The 23,891-nt window shown below is 42.7% G+C and overlaps 1 protein-coding gene across 28 annotated transcripts in view; it reads right to left on the minus strand.

Moving 5' to 3' along the window:
* DLG2 (discs large MAGUK scaffold protein 2) overlaps positions 1–23,891 on the minus strand; it is a 2,011,757-nt gene that overhangs the window by 158,854 nt on the left and 1,829,012 nt on the right. The gene's annotated exons all lie outside the window — the stretch shown is intronic.

The following is a 23,891-nucleotide window of genomic DNA, read 5'->3' on the forward strand; positions in this document are numbered from 1 at the left end:
ACTTCACTGAGGTAACAGGCATGAAAGTGCTAGGCTGCTCAAATGCTACTGTTCGGTCAGCAAACATTTCCTTATCATCAACCATGGCGAGGCTCTGTGCTAGACACCAGTGATAAGATGATTAAAATGTGGTCTCTGCACACAAAGACTTTTCATTACTGCTATCTAATGTCTACATTGATTTCCACAGTGACGGCAATTCCACAACTAGCTCTAGCTTCTAGTTTGAATACTGTCTACAATTCTTAATAAAGGCAAGAAGGTCCCTGCTTAACTCCCCAGCTCATCTTTTTCTTAACGTCCCCTCTCTTTTGGTTTCTTCAGATTCTAGCTTTCAAGATTTCCTCAGTTCCATTCTCTTCCATGCTGTTCCTTCTGCCTGGAACACCTTTCCTATTGGTCTCCATCTGGCTTCTTGTCTTTCCCATCTGTCTTCAACATCATGTCCTCAGAGAGCTCGCTGACCTATGATAGGTCCTTCACATGCAACTGATATTACTCCTTTGCAGTACTTCACATACATGAAACTAATTATCTGTAAAGACTTGCTTATTATTTGTGAGGCACACGGTAGATGCCTGAGAAATGTTTGATAACTGACGGAGTGGAGCTGCTGGTGTGACTATTCCTCCTTCATCCTGGCAAAAAAAGTGATCTAGCCATTTTGAAAATGTTGAAACTTTGATAAATATGTTCTATCCCTCCATGACTCTCCCACTAAAAGAATTTTCATTTTCCAACTGAGGTAAAAGGAAGAATCGCCAAAGATATGGATTGAGAGAACTATTTATCCTCCACTTCTTTCTCATCATAATTATCTATTTCTGAATCCTAAAACCACCTAGCTAGATTCGTCTCCAATCCTGATTACCTTTAACTTCTTGAGATGCTACGTGTGTTTCTATTTATTATAAGTATTTTATGGCATGCAACCAGAAAAATCACATAATGGGAAATTACCCACAGCCCCCAAACACACAAACAGGAGCTGAACAGAACTTCAATTGTTACCAATTTATGGTAACAATTTCATCCTGTTTAGTTATTTTTACGGTGCAGAAAAAAATTATTTTGCTTATTTCACTATTTTTTTCCTATAAAATTGTTCCCCTGATTTTTGGCAAAATATCTATGAGAAAGTGAAGGTCTCCCTGGGTGTAGAGGAAATTGAAATTGTCACTTAAGAAAGGACAAAGTGTTACCCTAAACTGTCCTCTGCACAATATTGTTTGCTAAGAAATGGGAACTCTAAAACGACGACAATATGGAACCACTGGGTGGCTTAAGGGATATATTATATTTGTCACTTAGCCAGCAGCATTCTGATGAAGAGATGGGACAGTGACAGTAGAGAGATCAGAATCCTGGAGGTCATTTAGGGGCCTATTTCAATGGTCCAGGTGAGAGATGGTGAGGATAGTGGGAGTGGGGAAGAGGGGACAGACATTTGGGAGGTGTAAAGAAGAGGCTTGGCTGCTTAACTCAATGTGGCATATAAAAAAGAGGGCTTCCCTGGTGGCACAGTGGTTGAGAGTCCGCCAGCCGATGCAGGGGACACGGGTTCGTGCCCCAAACCGGGAGGATCCCGCATGCCGCGGAGCGGCTGGGCCCGTGAGCCATGGCCGCTGGGCCTGTGCGTCCGCAGCCTGTGCTCCACAGCGGGAGAGGCCACGGTGGTGAGAGGCCCGTGTACCGCAAAAAAAAAAAAGAAAGAAAGAAAGTGGAAGTGTCCAGGGTTTTAGCTGGAGCAACTGACTGAGAACAGAAGAGGAGATGCCCTTGAGAGAGGCAAAGAAAATGACATAGAGTTCATATTGGCACACTAATTTTGAGGGGGCATCATTACAGCTCAGTGTTCTCGTGCCAGACTTTCTTAATGCTACTGACTGGGAGTACAGGGAGGTAACATCTTTAACAAGTGAAGTAATTTTATATAAATTAGATAACTTTCCTGCGTCTATGGAACTGTTATAGATGAAGACTGTGCTGCAACTACAGTGAGACAGTTGTGTGAAACACATACTAAGCTGATCATTCTATCCTCTAGACCTATGGAAAAATGAGAAAATAATAAAAGTAAGTAACCATTAAAAGTGACTTTTATGCACAAATAAATAAAAATATGCTATGGGAAAACTGATCCCTGTAGAACTGAATCAGGCAAATTTATCTTCCTCTTGATTAATAATTTAAAAAGAAATCCCAAGGCTGCTGCCTCTGGAGATGTAGGAGTAATTCTTATAATTAGACTCTCATCTGAACCGTGAGGGTGAGGATCAGAAAGCTGACTCAGCCCGGTGTCAATTATTTGCAGCTTGCACAGTGAAAGGCTAAAAATTTGGAAGATGTAGGATGACTGAAGTCCAATTCTGGGGGTTGCTTCAGCGCAGTCACATGATAAGTATTTACTGGCAAATTTCTTTCAATTAGTATTTACTGGCAAATTTATTCTCTATCTCCGTTAGTCTGGGCCCAGAAAATATCTGTGGGACTTGCTTTGGGGTGGAATTTTTATGCTTCCAATTCAAGAAACAGAAATCAATGCACTCCAACAACTTTCCTTTTTATGTAAACTCAAACAGAGCTGGTCTCTATGGATCAATCCAAGAAACTGCCCTTTTTAATACAATCGAGTTATGTTCGCGCTACTTTAGAATGAATCAACAGATCTACAGAAACTCGCAAGCCCACTCTGGCCCACAGAGAACTGCAACAGGCCAGCAGGTCCTAGCTGGCCCCTTCCGGATTCATCAGGACACAAGAAGGTGTGAATAGAACACCTTTTACACAGAAGCTGGTTTTGACCAATTGGCTATGACTGGAGGGTCCAACGACTCCTTTCTCAGGTTCAATTAATTTGCTAGAGTGGCTCAGAGAACTCAAAGAAACATCTTCCCAACTTTTACCATTTATTATAAAAGTATATGATAAAAGATACAGCTGAACATCTAGATGGAAGAGATGAGTACAGAAAGCTACGTGGGAAGGGGTGTGGGGCTTCCATACTTTCTCTAGACAAGCCACTCTCCTAGCACCTCCATGTGTTCACCAACCCGGAAGCTCTCCAAACCCCGTTCTTTTGGGATTTTATGGAAGCTTCATTACAAAAGCATGATGGATCATTAACTCCATTTCCAGCCCTTACCTTTTCTCAAAAGAAAGGTGGGTGGGGCTGAAAATTCCAAGCTTCTACTCATGGCTGGTTCTTCCTGGTAACTAGCCTTCATCCAGGAGCCATCTAGGAGCCCACCCAGAGTCACCTCATTAGAACAAAAGAGACTCCTTTCACCCAGGAAATTATAAGGGTTTCATGGAGCTCTAGGTCAAGAACAGAGGTCAAAGACCAATATTAGAACAAGAGATGCTCCCAGTATTCTTAGCACTTAGGAAATTATAAGGGTTTAGGAGCTCTGTGCCAGGAACTGGGAGCAGAGACCAGTACACGTTTTTTTCTGTTATCTCACACTCCTGTAGGGACTTGAATTCATGCTTTTCTAGCTCTGCTAAGTCATTTTTCACTAACCCATCTTTCCAGCTCCCAAAATCTTGTTCATATTTCTTACATGTGTTGTCAAGACTTACTTCTTTTTTTATCTCATAGATGTATACCTGTTTAAATTACTTGTTACTTTGATGGAATTTTGGAAAGGAACAGAAATATATGCAGGTATTCAAACTGCCAGGTTTAAAAGGAAGTTCAAAATTTATGTTCAACTCTATTAAATTTTTTTTAAATAAATTTATTTATTTATTTATTTTTGGCTGTGTTGGGTCTTTGTTGCTGCATGCGGCAGGCATTCTCTAGTTGCAGCGAGCGGGGGCTACTCTTCATTGTGGTGCACAGGCTTCTCACTGCGGTGGCTTCTCTTGTTGAGGAGCACGGGCTCTAGGCATGCAGGCTTCAGTAGTTGTGGCATGCAGGCTCAGTAGTTGTGGCTCACAGGCTCTAGAGCGCAGGCTCAGTAGTTGTGGCGGGCTTAGTTGCTCGGCGGCATGTGGGATCTTCCCGGACCAGGGCTCAAATCTGTGTCCCCTGCACTGGCAGGCAGATGCTTAACCACTGTGCCACCAGGGAAGCCCAACTCTATTAAATATAATCTTAGTGTTTTCTTGCCATCAGTCTATCATCCCAAGATCACATAGACCCCAGCTCTGTCATTATTACATGTTCTGTATTTCTGAACCTTGCGACATCTGCAAAAAGTACAGAAGACCTCAAGAGGAGATAAGCTAGGATTCATTTATTTTCATATCTTTCATTCAGCAGTTATTAAAGTTTTTCTATCTTTCCAGATTGACATAGAATTATTGCATGAATCTACCTATCCACCCACTTAAAAAATGTGCTGGGGATAGAAATAAAGGATTAAACAATCTAATCCTTGACTTCAAAGAACTCACTATTTATTATGGAATATAGGCAAGAAAATAGATAATACTAATAAGCTTGTTAAGGCATAAACAAGGAACTGTATCAGTACAGAGGAGAGGTTCCTAACCCAGCTTGAGAGGAAGTACAAAGAGGATGGTGTTTGAGAGACGGTAACACCAAGACTTAATCTTAGAGGATGAGGAAGCACTGGGTAGGCAGAGAAGACTAGATGTAGGGGTGGCAGAAGGCAGATGAAAGCAAAGGGAGCAGCTGTGTAAAGGCAAAGGCTCATGCCTCTTTTGCCGCTAAAGAGGAGAAATTTCTCTCAATCATCAGAAAGTGCAGGACAAAGGGGACCGAGTCACCTTTTGATGAGCTAACTTGATGTCCGTGTCCTTCCAGGAGAAAATGAAAAGCAGCCCATTTATAATGAGCTCTTTGGCTCTTGAATTACCAAGTAAAACTGAGGTATCAGCAACTCTTGGCTGAGTAAGAAGCTTGCTAATAGAACCCCTGCGTTAGTGGGAAGGGATTAAAAGGGCTTTGATAAGTATAAAAGCACCGTGTGAATACACAAGATTATTCTTATTACTACCACATTGCCAACCACCACCATCGCCAGGCTCGAGGCGCCCTCTACAACTTATAAAGTGAAGCATCTTCTCTGTGGTTTGGAGCAATGGCAACCTCCTGTTTTCGAGATTACACTACAGTCATGTAAGATGTCAGCAGGGTGATGGCTGAACAGGACTTCCCTGTACATTTCTTTGCAGCTTCATTTGCAACTTTTAAAAGTTAAAGAAAGAGAAAGAAGGAGGAGAAGAAGGAGAGGAAAAGAGGAAGAAGGAGAACAGCAGCTTTTTAAGACCAAAGATGGAGAGCATTTTCTCTGCATCTCTATTCAGGGCTGCAATAAACTGAACTCACTGTACTGCTGCAGATTACTAGAAACTTAGAATCCAATTAGGACGGTGCCATGGGCCTGGCAAAAGGGTAGATTAGAGCGCTGGCACAACCCTGGGGCTCAGTGGCAGGAGGCTGATTGGGGAATGTAAAGCATCAGCCTCTAAGCATAGAAACCACAGTAACAATTTTTAAATGTACTTTGGATAGTTAGCATTTAATCAAAATCCACTGTGAGGCAAGGTGTCTTCCCTGCTGGACATTCTATTTCTAGTTCTGCTACCTGGCTCAATCACTTAGCAGGTAAACATGTCCCACCAGCCCCCAGCTTCTCCCAGCTCCTATGCGTCCTTGGTGCTAGAAGGTAGATGGTTAAGAAATTCTAAGGCATGGTTGGGAACGGAGTCTTGAAATCATACACAATGAATAATGCCATCATTAATGACTCAGGGCATAAAGAACCTGTGGAGTGAGAAACTGTTTTTATGCAAAAGATTATCTGGATATTTGGACAAAACTAAAGTGAGGAGGCAGGAATAACCAGTACAGACTTATTTGGCAAGAACTTCAGTCCTCATTTTTCAGAGATTCAATTTGTATGCTGGTCATTTTCTCTTGTATTTGATTCCCACACTTTTCCTGCTCTGTTTTATATATCAAAAGGGTTGACTCCATGCAAGTTACATTGCCTAGGCTCCCTTCCTAGGCCAATGGGAGACACTGACGGAAGACTGGAGGGCTGGAGGAAGGGAGAAGCCAGGGTGTCTCTCTCTTCTCTCTGTTTCAGGGGCCATTTCAAGAATGTCTATTTTTCCTCCATGATTTCTACAGATGTTATTTCAGGGCTCTGTTAGCACAGACTTGAAGGTTTCTCAGTGTGATCTTGCTCTGGCTATCTTTCATCAGAACAGAGAAGAGTTTTCTGACTTCATTTAAACATGTTAGTGGTTTGCTAGAGAATATATTATTTGGCTCCAGTGATCTTGATTGTCTATTAAGGAAGCAGACCCAGACAAGACTGTTAACACTGCCATCCTAAAACCACTAGAGGGCTTTCCTGGTGGCGCAGTGGTTGAGAGTGTCCGCCTGCCGATACAGGGGACACGGGTTCATGCCCCGGTCCAGGAAGATCCCACATACCGCGGAGTGGCTGGGCCCGTGAGCCATGGCCGCTGAGCCTGCAAGTCTGGAGCCTGTTGCTCCGCAACAGGAGAGGCCACAACAGTGAGAGGCCCGCGTACCGCAAAAAAAAAAAAAAAAAAAAAAAAAAACCCACTAGAAAACACACTCAGTAGGTAGCACCAGTGCACCAAATTTTAATTATAATGCTTGTAGTAGGCTGAATAATGGCCTCCTCTCCAAATATCCATATACTAATCTGCAGAACCTGTGAATGTTACTGTCTATGGCAAAAAGGACTTTGAAGGTGTGTGATTGTGTTAAGGAACTTGAGATGGGGAGATTATCCTGGATTATCTGGGGAGCCCTAAATGCAATCACAAGGGTGATTAAGAGGTAGGCAAGAACATCAAAGGAGGAAGCAGATGAGACAACAGAAGCAAGAGGCTGGAGTGATGTGAGGAAGGGATCACAAGTCAAAGAGTGCAGGTGGCTTTCAGAAGCTGGAAAAGGCAAGGATTCCCTGTAGAGTCTACAGAGGGAACCGGCCCTGCCAACACCTTGACTTCAGCTTAGTGAAACATTCCCGATTTCTGGCCTCCAGAACTGTAAGACAATACATTTGTGTTGTTTTAAGCCACTAAATTTGTGGCAATTTGTTATAGCGCCAATGGGAAACTAATACAATGCTCTGAATATATACAGATTTATATATTGCTTTAAAAATGCCACATCTTGGCTATCAGCAAAATAATTCCAACCATACATGAATTCTAGCCTGCTATAAAAATCCTTGAGAGGTATATAAAACTTCTTTGCTTCAGATATCGCAGTAGATGTCATGATGTGCCCCTCAGATGTCCCTTCAAGATTGAAGCACTTACTCCCCCAGCTGTCCCTAGATGAAGAAAGCGGCATCACCCTCAGTAACTCCTCCTTTCTGGGGCAGCCTACATGGAGTTCCTGGTCAATGAAGGGGTGACAAGGCCCAGCCCCTTTATCCCAACTCAGGACAACTCTACAGGGCCATACCTTCACGAGTCTCTGTTGAAATTACATCAACATCCAACTTTTCCTTCTGCCCAATCCTACTCCCTTCCTCTGCATTTTGATTCTGAAGCACTCCCAATAAATTTGCCATCTGCCAATTTCCACCTGAGTGGAGCTCTCCCAGGGACCCAACCAGGAAAATTGATTTATCTATATTTAGTCAAAAGCACTACCTACTTAGTTAATTTCTCTTTATATTTGATGATAATTATCAACCCACTCTCCTATAATACATCAAACTAAAAAAAATAACTTAAAAGAATGCAAGACTCTCACAAAAGAGAATATGACCATTTACAAATCTCCCTCAGCTGAGGCCTTAGGTGCAGTGTGTTAGGGAGTGAGGATGGAAGAAAGCAGCAGGAAAGGGATGAAGACTGGCATGTCAAGCACTGACACTTATTAAGGAGTTATATAAGGATGAGGGATGTGCTAATGTTTCGTTCTCACTATGGCCCTCTGAGACGGATGTTACCTCAGTTTTACAAGTGGGGATTCTGGGGCTCAAAGAGGTTAACTAATACAGCTGGAGAAGAGTTGAGCCCAGAATTGAGTGCAGCATTGTTTGAATACAGTGACCATGTCTTTCCCTGCTATCAGGAGTAAGAATTGTTCTGACAGAGGTAAGGGAGATAGTATAAGGAGTGTTTCTCTATTACCTGCTGAAGAAGATCCCTGGGGGAGGTCTGTGCAGGTGAGGATATGCTGCTGCTGAACACACAGGAGGAACCAACCCTCCAACTCCCAGGAACTCGGGCAGCACTTGATCTTCTCCCTCAGGCATGCTAACACTCTCCTGGGCTTTCTCTTTTCTGGATTCTGTGAGGAGCTTTCCCACCTCAGTGCTTTTGCCCTCCACCTGGAATGCTTTCTTCCTGTTCCACCTTTCCTTCCAGGTCCAGCTGAAACGCTGTCTCCTTTGAGCCTTCCTTGATCGCCCCAAACAGAAACCGTGTCTCCTGCCTCCAAATGTCTATAGTATTTAGTATCTCTATTACTTCTCTGAGGGTTATCACATCAGATCCCCAGTATTGTAGTTACTTATGAATGAATCAAAATTTCCACACTGAACTGAAACCTGAAGGAGAGTTGACTAAGAAACAGTTGAACCTCCCCAAAACAGCATAAAATTATTTGTCATAATATGTATTTATTGCTTAAAGTTCTCTAGAAACACTCAGTTCTTCACATTTCTATTTCTTTTTTTTTTTTGCGGTACGTGGGCCTCTCTCTGTTGTGGCCTCTCCCGTTGCGGAGCACAGGCCCAGCGGCCATGGCTCACGGGCCCAGCCGCTCCATGGCATGTGGGATCTTCCCGGACCGGGGCACGAACCCGTGTCCCCTGCATCGGCAGGCGGACTCTCAACCACTGTGCCACCAGGGAAGCCCCTTCTATTTCTTTTAATAGGTAAATGGCCTGCCTGCAACATACATCTTTTATCCTTATCTGCATGGCCAACTCCTCTTTCTTTAAAATTCAAATTCTGTGCTCCTTTTAATAGCAAGTCTTCTCTAATCTTGCTCCCTTAAATGGAATTAATCATGCCCCTTCTCAACTTGCTCTATATATCTCACACATATATTCATTATTGCATTTATGACACCTTTGTAATTGCTTATATGATTGTTGTAGTGGCCTCCCCTGCTAGGGTAGCCCTCCATGGAGGAAGGCATTATGTCTTACTTTAACTCTGTGCACTCAGCTCTTACTAGAGTACTTAACATATAATAGGGGCCCAACAAGTGCCCACTGAACTAAGAACAGAGTTTGAGGTCAAAAAAAGTCTCAGAAGGGGCTTCCCTGGTGGCGCAGTGGTTGAGAGCCAGCCTGCCGATGCAGGGGACACGGGTTCATGCCCCGGTCCGGGAAGATCCCACATGCCGCGGAGCGGCTGGGCCCTTGAGCCATGGACGCTGAGCCTGCGCGTCCAGAGCCTGTGCTCCGCAACGGGAGAGGCCACAACAGTGAGAGGTCCGCGTACCGCAAAAAAAAAAAAAAAGTCTCAGAAGGAACCCCAGATATACATACTTATTGCCAGGATGACCAGGAACAAATTACTTAACCTCTCTGAGTTGGAAATAATGCCAACTACAATTACAAGACTATGGTGAGGATAAAAAAGATGACACATGTGAAAGAGCTGCACAAAGTGGGGCCCAGGAAATGCCCATTCTCCTCATATTAAACTGACAATTCATTTGTGACCAAATTGTTCATGCTTTTTATGTACTCAAGGGCTTACCACAGCCTTCTAAGCTAATTCGGGACAACATAGTATCTGGAGTAACCCTTTTGTAGAGTTTCTTTGTTACTAATATCTGTTAATGGAGGTGATGATGAAGAAAAAGAAAGATAAGGAGCTGGAGGAGGAGGAGAAAAAGGAAAGCACCCAGTGTACTCAATTTATTCTAATTAAATTACTAACCAGAAGGAGAATGCCCCAGGAAGTCTAATTTATAATGCTGTTTGGTTCTAAATAAAGAGCACCTAACAGGGAGACATGTAAATCTTGTTTCCAAAACACACTTCAAGGATTAGGTCATGTTTGGTCTAATGACCAAACCTCGCTCCCCACCTGGCTCAGAGTTACCAAGGTCACACTGACAGTTTAAAGACATGGCTTCTGGCTGGAGAAAGCTGTAGTGAACTATCATGGGGGTACTGGCACCTTTGCAGAAAGCAGGAAACCAACCACCTGAAATCTACACGTATTAGTAAAGCCAGCCTGTGTTGGCCCAATCAAATCTGGCCCTTTTACAGAACTGAATTCTTCATGGTAGAAGAGCATAGTTTCTCCTCAAATGAAATGCAGACTCATCAGAGAGGTGGTGTTATGTTCTTTTTCAAATCTTTGCAGTGCTATTGCTCCCTAGGCTTAGAGCCACAAAGTAGTGATTGCAGATGATGTAGGAGGGTATCTATCTGGCAACAGCCTGCACTTGTTTCATTTCTCCGCCTGCTATGGAAAAGAGGGAGAGGACCAAGATTTAAAAGCTAATTATTCATTTTGAAACATGATTATTAAGATGAAGAGTGCTCAAGTGCACACTTGAAATTTGGCTGTGTGCTTTTTAAGTGTGTTGTCTTAATATTATCGTGGTCTGAGTAAAGATTAATGCCACCCGACCGCAGCCCTTGTGTGTGTCGTATCCTATCATGGGTGAGTTGTCACTTTCTTCCAGGGTGACCTCTCTTTGATAAGAATTAATAAACTATATTTTAGTTTTCCTTCTTCAGACCCTTCTTTTTGAGTTTCATAGCCCACCAAAGTTGTGCATGACTAGCCCAACACCTGTGAGCTTTTATATTTGCTTTCTTTTAATCCTTCCAGAAGCTCTGTGTGAAAGATATTCTTATAGCAATGTACATATGTGAAAACTGAGGCTCAGAGAAGTCCTGGAATGTGCCCAAAGTCACACAACTTGAAAGCAGTAGTGGCAGAAGTGGAACCCCAATCAAGTAACTTCCCAGCTGCGTATGTTGCTTTAGTTGTGGACACGGAATAATTGTCAATATGAGGAAACAGCTGAACAAAGAGAAGACAATAACTTTTCTATCACAAGCCCAGTTATAATGATTTAACATTCGTTGTGGGCTACATCATATTCCAAAGCAGTAACCACAAACTGAACAAACCTGAAACGGGGCCGATAACATCAGTGGGTTTGCAGTCAATCTCCCTTGCTCTCATCTTCTCCAGAGAAAGAAGACACAACTCACAAATGAACCATCTTTCAGTGCCAGTGGCAGCCTCTCCTCCCGTCTCCCAAGTGTCCATGCACAATTCCCTTAATAAGCATAAATCTTTCCTATGCATGTTACCACTACTTTTTCTTGTCCTGAATTAAATATATTTTGCCCATAAATCCAGGAAGGCTACACCTTGGGCCACCTGAAAATTCCCAGATTTGTGACTATCACTATACGTGTCCTATCCACTCATGAAACCCAGTAAAATATTAGTCACTTCTTTTCATTCCTCCATCACAGGAGGAATTTCTCTGGGGGGCCATTTTCACAAAGAAATAAATATATTTTACCTGTTAGTGAAAGTGACCATGCACATTCAAGGAGCAGGAAAATAAACCACACTGAGGGGGGAGGCTGAGAAACTTTTTTTAATTGGTGAATATTAAATTTTAGAAGGCTGAATTTATACTGTTCTGTGGATAAGGCTGCGTGTCCATCAGACTGGGAGTCCCTAAAGCAGCGATTGAGGGTTTTCCATCCTTCCTGCCACCTCTCACCCTTATGTGACGCAATTTTTACCAACTGAGTTTGGGGCTCTGTCTGTAGATGAGAATTAGACTAGCAGAGAATGGACCTCAAATGCTTTAGCCTGGCACTCAAGGCTCTTGTGATCTGCCCTCGGCCTCCCTTTTTTCTTAATGACAACCCTCCGTTACAAGATTCCAAGTGCCCCAGTGTTTTCAGAACATACTTTGTACTTTCTCATTCTTATTTCTTTTAATTCTTCAAAATGATGCTTCTTCTCTCTTTGCTGACATTCTTACCAATCTTCGTGATCCAGAAAAATTACCACTTCCTCATCTAAATATTTCATAACTCTCCTGGTCAAAATGAAACTGCTTTACTCACAGAACACACCATCATGATATCCATGCCCTGGCTTTGTATTCTGCTGATTATGTTAGGGGAAACACTGACTGAAGCCGCCCGCCCTGGCTAGGCAAGACAGTAGCCACTTGCATGAGTTATCTTACAACAGGGGGTCCTGGTAAGGAACAAGGAGCTAACAAACTACCACCAACAGGAAGAATTCGGGAAGGGTCAAAAGGAGAGAGGAGCTGCCGGTCCATATGTCCTACCAACCTCCTAGAATCCTTCTCTCTGGAATACATCTTGGCTGAGTGATGCGTGTGCCCCCAGGAAGGGCCCTGTGTCAGAACGATTGGCCAGAGACAACCCAGAAACTAACCCGATTCCCATAAAACCCGAGACTGCGAGCCACGTGGCAGAGCAGTCCACCTGGGCTCCCTTACCCTCCTGCTCTTCACCCAGGTGCCCCTTCCCAATAAAGTCTCTTGCTTTGTCAGCATGTGTGTCTCCTCGGACAATTCATTTCTGAGTGTTAGACAAGAGCCCACTCTCGGGCCCTGGAAGGGGTCCCCCTTCCTGCAACAGTTATATGTCTGTTCTCTTCCCTCCTGGAGAACACACTTCACAAGAATAGGAGAGGTGCCCCAGCTACCCCTCTAACAATTAATGCCCCTACCCAGCAGAGCTTTGTATCTAATGGATACCTTAAAATATCTGCAGAAACTGAAATGAGAGAAGTCATTTTATTTTAATGTATGGCAGCATTTCCTCAGGATATTGCTGGTGGCCACTTAATACATACATAAGGGGATAAGAACCCAGTACCAGAATCTGGTTTGTGTGGTCAGCTTGGGAGCACCGAGAGACAGGAGGCATGGGTGAGATCTAGGCTCAGAACAAGGGGAAGAATTAACCCAGACAAGTGCACCTGCATTCCGTAGCAAGCTGTTGGGAGATCCCAGTCCATGTGACTGTGGACGGTGTCATCATGCCTAGGTGGCCTGGCATAGAGTAGCTGCTTAATAAATAAGGTGCCCTCTGTGCTCCCACACAGCCACCCAGTGCTTCTTCATCTCAGAACTCACCACCAAACTGCATTGTAAAGGGTGGCTACTCTGTTCTTCACCACTAGGGACCTAGGTAGGACATGACCATCTACAAACAGGCCTCAGCACCTAGTTCAGGGCTTAGCCCATAACGAGTCCTAGATAAATAGATAAAAGTCTGTTGAATAAATGAAGGAAAAAATGTAAGAAGAAAAGAGGGAAAGACAATAGACATGCACATGGACGTTTTCAATTCAGTTTTTCAGGAAAAGTGGTAGAAATCATGAACTTGGTGGGACAGTGTTCCTGGCTTCACCACAACGCGCCCAGCATTTCCTGTTCAGAAAATGCTAAACTGCCCCTGAGGGGCTTTGCCAGAGTGCTCCTATTGGGTCAACTGGGACATGCTTTGGGAGCAGATGATGAGCCCCACAGTCTGCCTAGGGAGCATGCACGTGTGTGCAGATTTAAAAGAAGCAAAAATATAAATTCTCAAAAACAGTCTTGAGAGATTTGATTCTGTAATTCACATTCAATCCGTTAAAAGAGAAAACTGAGAAGGCCTAGGTTAATTAAGACCACGCAGCAGCTCCCCACATCTCTATACTCTTGCCTACCACTCGTCCCCAACATAGATGGTCCAAGTTTCATTGCCTAAATTCAGATCCAAAAGGATCTAGTCCATTGCTTCAATATATATATTTTTCCTAAATGGCCACCACATACGATTTTACTGTCCCAGCAGTGAGCTTCTGGCATCGTAGTGCTCTGGGGAAGCTGTGCTCATCCAAGTCCTGGCATCTCCTCACAGATGCCTAAATAGTGCCATAGGAATTCTGCAGATGAGATCTGAGTCTTCTAGGAGAGGTTCTGCCACAAAGGCATCCTGGTCAGCACCCAGCTCATCTGGTTAGAACCTTCTAGAGACTGTACACATCAGGGAACAACTTGCAGCACTTGCTGGCTGTGCAGAGAACTCAGAAATGTTAACAGATGGCATGAAAAACACAACCCTGAACAGTCAGCAGGGTGACACTCATTAAGAGTCACCACTGAGTCCACTTCCAGTAAAATCCCATTCCAATGAAATACCACTTTCCCAAAACCATCAATCTGCTTGAACAACAGTGACTACAGGGTACTATAATGCCTGGCCTGAATGAAGCTCTGCAGACAACGAAGACTCTCTCCAAGCCTCAGGGATTTTCCATCCACCATTTCCTCTGGGATAGGTCCTGATCACATCTTCCCTCTAGCCTTCTTTGCCTCTGTAGATGGGACCGGAAGCCACTTAGCACTCGGAATTTCCCTCCCTACCCTGACACTCATCACCCTGCCTTACTTTCCCTCCCCAGCAGAAAGGGTTGGGAGGAGAAGGTAGAGAAGAATGCATGGAGGAACTTGTTATTCTGCAGGTCAGAATTTGTTCCCCAGAGGAAATTTTTTCAAGTATACTCCTAATTTGTTTCTCAAGGAAAATCATTCCCTTCCTCCCTCTCCTCCTTTCCAGTGGAATACAATGACCCCAATGCAGGCTGTAAAACTACATCTACTTGTACTTCAGATGCCATCAGTGAATTAAAATATTGACACATGAAACTAAGGTCAGATGAACACAACCTCAACTCTGGATAATGATTCTTAGGTGGCCAATTCCAGACTGTTGTGCACTCACTGACATAGAAGCCAGAATGTTCCCTTCAGCACTTGTCCCTGCCCCAAGATGCAGAACCCCCAATATTCACGGATTTTCATACCTCCAAGTCTCCTTTCTACAAGGCCTCTTCCACTCTCCCATAAGCACCTCCTGAAGTTCTTCCTACTCATGCTCCAAGACCCAGTAAAAATGTCAGCTCTTCTCGTCAACATTTTATGAAGCCTCAACATTTCATGAAGTCAGCAAGAGTTGCTCTTTCACCTGTGTTCCCATAGCTCTTTGTTACAACATTTAGATTGGGATTTGTCGCATTCTGTCTGTGATTTCTTGCTGCTACAACTCCAATGAAAAGGAATTAAACATTATAGTTAGTGCTTGGCATGGTAAGTGAATTAGATGGCTTAACAAAAGAACAGAACTCTTGAACTGATTTCCTTAATTCACTAACCCATTATCACAGGTGAAGTGAGATATCACATGAGCGAGACACCTGACCCTGTACAGATGAAAGGCTGAAATCCATTAGTTGGATTTTAGCCTGGGATCTAAGAGATCTGGGTTCTAATTTCACTCTGCCATTAACACTTTTCCCCAAGCTCACACCATGTTTAACCTTTGGTTCATCATTTACTTGGTAAATCTTATCAGTAAACTTTGCCTTTGTTACACTGTTGTTTACCAATAGTATCCATGTTTTCATAAATAGTCTACCCTTACAATTTTTTTCTCACTACCAAAGACATTAAGCCAAGAGAACACCCCCAGCTGCCTACAGAAAATAAACTCAGATTTCTTTCATGAACACACATACCTGTGAAGTCATGGCTGCAGAGGAAAGAAGATGTGGCTATGCCGTATAACCTCGGGCAAGTTCCTAAAGCTTGTGAAATAAGCCTAACAGCCATACCTGCCAGGATTGCATGATCACAGGCTACCAGAGCTAAGGTCTGGAAAACATGTAGCAGGAAGTAGCCTCCAAATGTTACCTATTTCTAGTAATTCTGTATGATTATAATCCAGCTGCATCGTGTTTCCTTATTCTTGTTTGTTGATAGTGAATCCCCAACAGATTTTAAACTGGACACTTTCCGTGTCTAAAGGGCTTTTTTCAAAGATTATTTTTATGGTTCCTGTTTTCTTGAGAAGGGTGGGGACAAACACATAGAGATATCTTATTATTTCTGAAAAATGCAGCTGTACTATGATAATCTAAATTTCCTATAGACACATGAGATAAGCAGAAAGTTCTTGCTAAAAATGATCGGTCCAACCAACCATAATGATGTTAATTCTATCCAACTGACAGCAAGGAGATCAAAGGTTAAGTCTGTTCTGGGCTTCACAGTATGATAATGATAATAAACATACCTATTCTTAGTAGCCAAAGTATATATTGCCATTGTAACTGAAACCATCTGACTTTCATTTCTGGTAAGCTAAATGACTTGCAATATATATTCTTGTTTGAAACAATAGATCCTTTAGCTAGTGAAATTCACCTTTGGCCATTGTGAGCCACCTTCTCATTTACAATTTGCCCTAAGGCTTGAGAACATTAACAAATGTAACAAAGGACGTTGAAAAATATCTTCTCCCTTGGCAAGCCCTGGTATTGCCTACCTTCTCCAGCTCTCCACATTTTGTGCACGTTTGAGTTTCACTCAACTTCTCTCTGATGTTTTCATCAATCCTTCCAGGACTGAGAATTTACTACATGCCAGGAACTATAATGAATGCTTTCTACACAGATCAATCTAATTTCTTACCCCAACAGCCCTGTGGTAGGTGTTAGCATCACCCATAGTTTACAGAAGTAGACACTTGCTCCAGGTGACACAGTGGAAACTAAATGATGGATCTCGGATTTGAAACCAGGTCCATGTGTCCAGATGCTACAATCTCAACTGCCACCCTACATTGCCTTGGCTGCCCATAACTTTCTTCACTGCCTCATCTCAGTGCCTGTCACAGTTCATGGTACATATTAGGAACACAATAAATTATGGGATAATAGTTACAATGACAGTCAACATGTAGTATTTACTTGTGCTACACCACATTCTAAGAGCTTTACATGTGTAAACGCATTTAATCTTAACAAGTCTCTGAGGCTCATTTTACAGATGATGAAACTGAGGTTCACAGGGATTAATTTTTCTTTTTCTTTCTTTTCTTTTTTTTTTTTAAATGCCCCGGTCAGGGAAGATCCCACATGCTGCAGAGCGGCTGGGCCCGTGAGCCATGGCCGCTGAGCCTGCGCTCCGCAACAGGAGAGGCCACAACAGTGAGAGGCCTGTGTACCGAGGAAAAAAAAAAAAAAGAATCCACCTGCCAATACAGGGGACATGGGTTTGATCCCTGGTCCAGGAAGATCCCACATGCCGCGGAGCAACTAAGTCTGTGCGCCACAACTACCGAGCCCGCGTGCCACCAACTACTAAAGCCTGCGTGCCTAGAGCCCATGCTCTGCAACGAGAAGCCACGACAATGAGAAACCCGCACACTGCAACGAAGAATAGCCCCAGCTCACTGCAACTAGAGAAAGCCCGCACAGCAACGAATACCCAACACAGCCAAAATTAAAAACAAATAAATTAATTAAAAAAAAAACTTACACAATATTATGAAAACAAAAACAAACAAAAATAATATACAGCCCTCCTTCCTATGTGCATATAGGCTTTAATGAGTCAAAGACGTGAGAAAGTGAGATGCCCTTTTCCCCCCAAAGAATAAACATTTATTTAATTTCTACTGTGTATAAGGTCACATGTGTATTACTTAATGTAATCCTTACAACTATCCTATGAGGTGGGTATTATTATTACCAAAGCGAGGCCCAGACAAACAAAATGAGTTGCTCAAGTTCATGTGTCTGACAAATGACAGTGACAGTATTTAAACCCACATTTGCCCCCAGAGCCTAAAAGCACTCTTTTTACACCATACTGTCTCCAAATAAACCAAATCTGAAAGCAGGACCAAAAAAATGTGATAATGAGTTTTATTTTTCTTACATCAGGTAGACTGTAAGTTCCTTAAAAGTGTTAACTATCAAGTTTCCAAACTAAACTACTTATGCAAGTATTAGTTATTACTATTATAACTTAAGATGACTCATATTGGGACTTTACAAAATAGATACTGTATATCTGAGAAAACTAAGACACAAAAAGATTATTCTAGAGAGTGAATAGAGGCTAACACTTGTAAAAAACAACAACAAAAAATCCCCAAAAACCCTGCAAACGCATAGAGTTTTGTTTTGTCTTTTGAACACTTGCTATGTTCTGGGAACCATGGTAGTCAACAGTCTTGGAGAAATAAGACACAACCTAGCCCTTAAGGAGCTCTTAGCCCAGTGGAGAGAACACACAAAAATAATAATGTGTAAGAACATTGTTCAGGTTCTATGACAGAAGATGTTATGAAGCAGGTCACAAATCAGCACCACGCAAACCATGTGTGACCCACAATCATGTCTTCTTTGACTCTGTGATGTTTTCAGAAATATGAATCAAGGGTTAACAGTTAAAAATTGAGAAATTTCACATCTGTGGCTACCCAAAAAGTGAAAAGTCTAATGACACTGAGTTCTGATTCCTGTTTGTGCACCATCAACTTGAGCCCAGTAGCTGCTACCTCTAAGGGTGGTGTGCACATATTATTTGTATGTAAGGACACATGTTTCTTTAACAATTTACAGGAGAGTTACCTATAGACATTTTCTACCAGGAGCACATTTGCTGTAATATTTCACCTTGGTAACACTGCTCATGTGACCCTAGATAAAGTCACCCACTGACATTTAAGGCGCATACATAAAAATTATCAAGGCAGTATTGACAGGAAGAGAAAGGACTAAGGTACATTAATTGTGTGGGGGGGTGCAGATGGAAAGCAATGATGGGAAGACAGAGAGAATGGTGATAAAATTATACTATCTGACCTCCCTCCCTCCATCTCTCCCTATGCATACACTCCTCAGGACTTCTGCAGAGAGCACGTCCTTCCCCCTGTGGTTTACACCTTGGATTAAGAACAAAGGCAACTGCAAGTACTTGAGACAGCTCCCACCCCAGACTGCGCAGGGCACTGCAGGGCTGCCTCAATGGGGGGTTAAGTCAATCAACTCTACCTTACTTTCCTGCATCAAGACAGGGTACAAAGCATAGTGACCTCCAGCAGGAGGCAGATATGAAGGAGACTGGCAAATCCTCAAGACAGAGTAAATGAATCTTTCATGTAAATGAACACATCAGTGCATGCCCTGACATGTTCATCTCTCATTCTCAAGCCTACTGTGAGGAGGCAATGTTTACATGCCTATGGGACATCTGTATTTCAATATATCTGGACTGAGTTAATTTAAACCGCACTGATAAATGTCTTTGAAGATGGCCTATATTGTCTATGGAGAGAATATTTGCTGTGAAGCATGTCTAAGTGGCCTTCAAAGTCAATACAAACTAAAATGAAGCTCTATATGCAAAAGGCAAGCACTGTTGGGGCTTCCCTGGTGGTGCAGTGGTTAAGAATCCACCTGCCAATACAGGGGACACGGGTTCGAGCCCTGGTCCAGGAAGATCCCACATGCCATGGAACAACCAAGCCCGTGCGCCACAACTACTGAGTCTGCGCTCAAGAGCCCGCAAGCCACAACTACTGAGTCCACGCACCACAGCTCCTAAAGCCTTCGTGCCTAGAGCCCACGCTCCGCTACAAGAGATGCCACAGCAATGAGAAGCCCACACACCACAACAAAGAGTAGCCCCCACTCGCCGCAACTAGAGAAAGCCCACATGCAGCAACGAAGACCCAACACAGCCAAAAATAAAAACAAACAAATACATTTATTTTTTAAAAAAGGCAAGCACTGTCAATTAAAAGCTCACTATATGGTCCCAAAGGCACACCCTCAGCTCTTCCCTTTCTAATCTTTGAATTATCTACCTTGTCAGAAATTTCATGGAAAGGAGACAGACTGGGCCAGTGTGGGAATTAAAAGAAGGGAATGATTATTTCTAAGATACCTATTCTGTGCCTGGCTCTATCAAATGTATCAACACATTTACTAATTTAATCTCCCACCATTAAATGTGACCACATGAGGGGCATATTTTGTCTCTTTATTCACTCACCCCGTACTTGCAGAACAATTCCTGCACATAGGACATGCTTGTTTTGGCTATCATATATTGGTCCTCAGCACCAATCCTTAAACCCCTACCCCAATGCTCTCCACTATATCACAGGGGCTAGAAGCCTGAGAACCCTACTCCCAGAATCTCTTGTTAGCAGGATTACAGTCAATATTGTTTCAATCAGAGTAACTTTCATGAGTTTGGGGATGTGGAAAGGTGGTGGCAGGATGGCACAGAAGTCTGTGGTGCTATGGCTTCTTACAGTTTCCTCAGATTCCACAGTGCACTGTTGGTCTCCAGCTTCAGGGCTGCAAAAAATCTATGGCTCAGGCAATGGCTTCCTGAAATATCCCAGTTTGGGTGTATCCGCCCTTACCCCTGACTATTACTCCTCCAGCCCTTCCAAGAATTTCTAATCACATTAATACCCTAAATTACAACTCTTTTGCTTAAAATACATAAGGTGCTGTCTGTTTTCCTGACCAACTTAATGTTCCATAAAAATTAAACAACTGAGTGAAAAAACAACCAACTCAATGGGCAGTAGTATCCCTACGTGCAGTTGTAGAATTGAAGCTACTAGAGATGAAATAACTTAAGATTACACAGCAACTATTAAATGTCAGAGCTGAGAGCTGAGCCCTAGACTGTCTGATGCCAAAGTGCTTTTGCTTTTTCCATTCAGATGCTGCCCTCAATAGGTATAACGTACCATGTTGCCACCAAAATCTTATTTCAGAGGTTAAGAGCTGCTGTTTTCACTGCTCCTACGGCTAGTGCACTACTGTGGCTAGAAAGCTCACTATAAATTGGAAGGGTACATTAATTCCCAAAGCAAGCTGTCTATTAAATATATATAAGACCCAGTAGGATACCCTGTTAAAAGTGTACATTGTATCTGCCTTATCAGTGCAGATACCGTGTGTGTGTGTGTGTGTGTGTGTGTGTGTGTGTGTGTGTGTGTGTGTGTGTGTGTGGCACCCAGAAGCAGCTTGTAAAGTATTAATTGAGTGAATAAATGAATGAAGGTTCACTGGTTTTGCTTAGCCAGAAGTTCCTTTGCAGATTGTATGCTCTGGTGTCGCTTGGGTCATAAACCACTTGCGGGCTGGTAATTCCATTAACCTTAATGCCTGGATCCCTCCCACTGTTCAGCACTGGGAACAATACCTCCTAGGCTGTTGGTTTTCCTTGAGAAACCTCAGTTGTCAAGAGCATTGTAATTCTGAGGCAGATGGAGATAAGAATCTATACCTACTTTCCAAATGAAACATCCAAATGAAAGACTGAGGCACTGCAAACTATTAACCTACTTCTGTTGTAATGTAATAGAAAACTGCATTGCATTTAGAACCAAACAGATCTGGGTTCTCATACTGACTCCTGTCACTTACTAGACCTGAAATCTTGGGCAAGATGTTTCTGTGACCTCAATATTCTCATTTACATAATAGCAGTCGTGGTATCTCTAGAGCTACTGGAAGGAAGATCTATTACAGACAGAAAGCACCTAGCACAGCATCTGGCCCATGATAATGATTCAGTGAGTGAATATAGTATTGCCATCATCAATACTGAGGAAGGGTCTGTTGATACATAGGCAGGCTGGTCCATATTAGTCCACAAGGCTCTCCAGTTCCAAACTGGCAGCAGTGATGTGAAGGAACACTTAAAAACATGTTTTTCACATTTACAACTGTACTACCTAGAAAGGTTATATAATTGCAAAGAATTGAGTGTATATTATAACTTTTGTAGGTATCATGGTGTCTGGTGACTTTGGGTGGGGGAGAGTGGGAACGGCTGGCACAGAGTGGGTGGAGCAGAATCGTCACACCTCACTTTCCCTTAAAGTAAGACCCAAGATTAGACTTGCTAGAAGATTCTGGGGGTGGACAGGTAGAATTGGGTGCCTTTTGCATGCCTCAAGGTAGTAGTTAAAACTGTAGGAATGAATGAGGTCATGGATAGTTTGGGATTAAATGAGGGAAGACCAAACCACACTTGATCTCAGAAAACTCACAGTAGCAGTCTCTAGCCTGGTGCTTGGCAACAGCAGATTCTCAGTGAATATTTGTTGAATTAGTAAATAAGTATCAGATTGGAAAGTATATCAGTCTTCCTTAAAATGCCTCTGTCCCTCACTTCTTGTATGATCTAGATTCAACTTATCTTTGAAAAGCTAACTGAGAATGTGTACTTCCTGAATATTCCGAGTCTCTCAGTTTGAAAATGTCTTCTGAAAGCCCATCAATCAGCACTGATACGTATTTCTTACTTTACCGAGACCTGGCAGGCACCATGAGTTTTCCCATCCTACTTACATAGTCTAAGCTCCAACTAGACTGAGGACAGAAAACATTTTTTTTATTTAACATAACTTGAAATTCCTCCGTGTCCAGCAGGGTGTTTGGCCACCAAGCTCTCAATAAATAGGGACGTAGTGCTTGATCAATCAACTAGTTTTTAAAGTACTGTCAGAGAAGGAAGAAATAAATGGATTTCTTTGGAACCTTAGAACTGTTGAAAAATAAAATCTGTGCACATAAATGATGTTCAGCTTGGAGAATAAAAGACCTAAGGAACCAGAAAGAGGGCACTGAGCTACTGGTAAAAGTAGAACTGGCGTGCGAGGGAGAATCTTGCATGGAAGAGGCCGGCAGAGTTAGTTCTAAAAGAGAAGAGATGGGCTCCTCTTCATTCCTCACCTGTTCCTGGGTTACCTTCTTATGTCAAGTACTGTGCCCGGCAATCCAGATACAACAATAAATAAAGCACAGTATCAGGTCTTCCGGACTTTATGGTGCAGGAATAAAACAAGGATACAGCTACAACGTAACACACAGCTTGGAGCAAAGGAGGGTACCAAAAGGGGTACACTTGTTAAAGATCAGAATAGCTCTTGGGTGCTCTGTCTCTGCCAAGGATGACCTGAGAGATGTGACAGACATCATGATTTGGGGGTTAAATAAGCTTGAAGAAAGAGAGATAAGAGAGAATTTTAAGACTAAAGAGTTTACCATTTTCTTTTATCTTTTTTAATGCATGTGTTGGTTAAACTACAATAATAAAAATTCAAACCACCTTGTGTCCTAGACAAAAGAAACCCAGACCTAGAGTGCCTTTGTTCAACCATTAGGTAACCTGCCTAAAAGAAAATGAGTACTCTCTATTGCCCTTTTGGCAGTTCTCTGGATATTTTTTAGAGAATGAAGAGTGCATTGCCATAGAAACATGGGTTGGAGTTCTCTTACAGCTGTGTAGATCTTCGGAGTGAAAAAGACAAGGATGGGGCATACACAGGGGTGCATGTGTTGGGAGACAAGTCAAGTACAACTACATTCCACTGGGATTTTTCTCAGGCTTCTGCCAGCTTGACCCACCACCTCCCCCATGATTTTTATAAACATTTATGTGTCATATTCTCTGCTTCATGCTTTCACTAGCACTGCCTTTTAGATCATTGCTAGACCTATGTCATCATCAAAAAGTTCTTTATAGAGAACTGAAATCTCTTGCTTTTAATTCTCCCCCACCCCATGAGACCTACTTCTGCCCTCTGCAATTATATGTTTATAGTCTCTCATCTCTTCAAAAGGCTCTCTTGTTTGAATAATGTTATCAGTGTATTTGCTGTTCTAATTTGTGAACCTAAGCATCCCTGGTTTCTTTAAGTAATCTTTATCAGGTAAGGTTTCCAGACTTCTGTTCTCCAAGTGGTTACCTCTAGGAACAACTTAATTATAACTATCTAAAAAGTGACCCCTGTACACAGCACAAAACTCTCCCATGGGCTGAGAAGAACCGATACCCAAGAGAGGATCATGACTTTCCCAAAGTCACACTGCTGGTTAAGTGGAATGGGCACAATTCAAAGCCAGGGCTTCAGCCTTCTATGCCTGTTCCCATCCAATCTATAAGTATCAATGAAGAATAAAGTCCCTTTCATTCCCTCTCCAACTGGATCTTAACACAATAATCTCATTCCAGCCCCATGTGCCTTACTTTCAATAATCTTCTTCCAAATCCAGACATACAC

The sequence above is a fragment of the Pseudorca crassidens genome, chromosome 9, assembly GCF_039906515.1.
Source record: "Pseudorca crassidens isolate mPseCra1 chromosome 9, mPseCra1.hap1, whole genome shotgun sequence".
NCBI classification, from domain to species: domain Eukaryota; kingdom Metazoa; phylum Chordata; class Mammalia; order Artiodactyla; family Delphinidae; genus Pseudorca; species Pseudorca crassidens.